Source organism: Otolemur garnettii, unplaced genomic scaffold (genome assembly GCF_000181295.1).
Source record: "Otolemur garnettii isolate 467f Iridium unplaced genomic scaffold, OtoGar3 scaffold00032, whole genome shotgun sequence".
In the NCBI taxonomy this organism is placed as follows: Eukaryota; Metazoa; Chordata; class Mammalia; order Primates; family Galagidae; genus Otolemur; species Otolemur garnettii.
Window position 1 is genome coordinate 3,025,432 of NW_003852427.1, and position 2,679 is coordinate 3,028,110.

General features: G+C 48.1%; 1 protein-coding gene across 2 annotated transcripts in view; it reads right to left on the reverse strand.

Annotated features, from left to right (window-relative positions):
* Nucleotides 1–2,679, reverse strand: part of CHDH (choline dehydrogenase) — a 37,314-nt gene that overhangs the window by 8,685 nt on the left and 25,950 nt on the right. The window contains exon 1 of one of the 2 annotated variants that reach the window (XM_023512966.1): nucleotides 595–624. The exons of the other annotated variant lie outside the window; for it this stretch is intronic. The gene's annotated coding sequence lies outside the window, so the exon portion shown is untranslated. Of the gene's footprint in view, nucleotides 1–594; nucleotides 625–2,679 lie in introns of those variants that run through there. 2 annotated transcript variants of the gene reach the window in all.

Consider the following 2,679-nt stretch of genomic DNA (forward strand, 5'->3'; position numbering starts at 1 on the left):
AATTTGTCTATTTATATATTTGTCCAAACCCATAGAATATACAAAACCAAAAATGAACCCTACTGTAAACTATAGACTCTGGGTGGTGATGTGCCAATCTGGGTACATCATCAATTATAACAAATGTACCACCTCAGTGGGTGGAAATTGCTAATGGGAGGATCATGCACATGTGGGAGCAAAGGGCATATGAGAAATCTCTTTACCTTCCTCCCAATTTCGCTGCAAATCTAAAGCTGCTCTATACAAAAGTCCTAACTGGGCATGGAGGTGCATACCTAAAGTCCCAGCTTCTCAGGAGGCTGAGATGGAAGGATCCTTAGAGCTCAGGAGTTCTAGGCTGCAGTGAGCTATGATGGCATCATTGCCCTCCAGCCTGGGCAGCAGAGTGAGACACTGTCTCAAAAAAAAGGCTAAGGTTTGGTACCTGTGGTTCAAGCGGCTAAGGCACCAGCCACATACACCAGAGCTGGCAGGTTCGAATCCAGCCTGGGCCCGTCAAACAACAATGATGCTGCAACCAAAAAATAGCCAGGCCATTGTGGTTGGCGCCTGTAGTCCCAGCTACTTGGGAGGCGGAGGCAGGAGACTCGCTTGAGCCCAGGAGTTGGAGGTTGCTGTGAGCTGTGATGCCATGGCACTCTACCCAGGGTGACAGCTTGAGGCTCTGTCTCAAAAAAAAAGGCTAAAGGGGGAGGGGCAAGATGGCCAACAGGCACTAGCCTCTGACAGAAGCTCCCATCCAGAGGGAAGGATAATGTCCAAAAATTACCCAACAAAGTTGAAGACTGGGAGCTCAGCCAAGAGAGAAAAGCGTTATCTGCAGGACACTTCTGCTGAGGCAAGTTGCAACTCTAAGAAAGTAATCTACAGGTACATAATTCATCCCAAAGGAAAAGTGCCCATCCCCTCCCCCAAGAAAGTTGTGTTTTTCTCTTTATTTTGTCTTCGTCTGCTCCTGTAAGTTTTCTACAGGCGAGTGATGAACTGAGTACCTATTACCTTACCCCACATGTGAGAGCTACAGGAAGTGGGGTCTACTCCCCTAGAGGAACTCTGCTCAGATTCCGAACAATCTCTCGCCAGGCAGAAAAATTGAACTAACATTTTCACTGCCATTTTGAATTTCCAGCTCACCCTTCCCCCTTTGCCTGCAGAGACAGTGAGAGGAGGCCCAAGAGCAGTGTACCCCAACCCCTGCGGGACCAAATGCCCTGTCCCAGCCCTGAAGCCGGAGAACTGCTAGAGCCCCATGTTCCCCCCAGTAGCAGGTGGATCCCCACTGCTCCTGCCACCCTCACCGGGCTCGGGGTGGCCAGAGAGACCTGCTACTTGAGCCCCATGTTCCCCCAGTGGCAGGGGATCCCTGCTGCTCCGCCACCCTCGCCAGGCACTGGGCAGCCAGAGACCTGCGGCCTGAGCCTTGCATTCCCCCAATGGCAAGAAAATACCCACTACTCCTGCCACCCTCGCCTGGCTCTGGGTGGCCAGAGACCTGCTGCTTGAGCCCCATGTTCCCCTAGTGGCAGGAGGATCTCCGCTGGCCAGCCACCCTCACCAGGCCCGGGTGGCCTGAGAACTGCGAGAGGATGGTCAGTTGAGACAGAACCATACTAGAGCAGCGGTACCCCCAAGGCGAAGAGCAGCAGCCGCAGCAGACGGAACAATAAGGCTCACACTCCTGAGGCTTTTCCAGACAGACACACCCTGTCTCTCTGGACATCCAGAGGAAGCCAGCATCTTCTCCGGTGGTAGCCACTGGAGGAACGGTTCTGGGACAGACTCCAAACGATGTAAATTCAGCATGGGGCAGAATCAGCGGAAAAACTCAGGCAACATGAATAACCAGAGTAGATCAGCTCCCCCAAGGAAAAATGGGGCAGATGCAATTGAGGATCCCATCCATAAACAGATGGCTGAGATGTCAGAAATCAAGTTCAGAATTTGGACAGCAAATAAGATTAACAGAATGAAAGAAAGGAGGGAATTACAATCTCAAGAAATTATTCAAAAGATGTCACAAGAATTCAACAACTTCAAAGATAAAATGACCAAAGATTTTGAAACATTGAGGCAAGAGTTGCAGCCCTCAAAGATCTGAAAAATACAGTAGAATCCCTCAGTAACAGAATGGAGTAGGCAGAAGAAAGAATCTCTGACATTGAAGACAAAACTTTTGAACATGCCCAAGCACTCAAAGATGAAGAGAAATGGAGAGCAAAAATGATCTTTCTCTCAGACAGCTCTGGGATAATTCGAAGAAAACTACTATTTGCCTTATAGGAATCCCTAAAGGTGACAAAGTTGCTTCACAAAACACAAAGGCTCTTCTTCATGAAATTATGAAAGAGAACTTTCCAGACATGCCAAGAGATTCTGAAATTCAGATAGCAGACAGTTTCAGAACCCCAGCACGACTCAACCCAAACAAGACATCCCCCAGGGACACCATAATTAACCTCACTAAAGTTAATATGAAAGAGAAAATTCTGAAAGCAGTTAGACGTAAGAAAACCATAACCTACAAAGGGAAGAGTATTAGTATGACTGCAGATCTCTCTGCCGAAACCTTTCAGGCTAGAAGAGGATGGTCATTGACTTTTAATCTCCTAAAACAAAATAACTTTCAACCCAGGATCCTGTATCCAGCTAAACTGAGTTTCATTTATGATGGAGAAA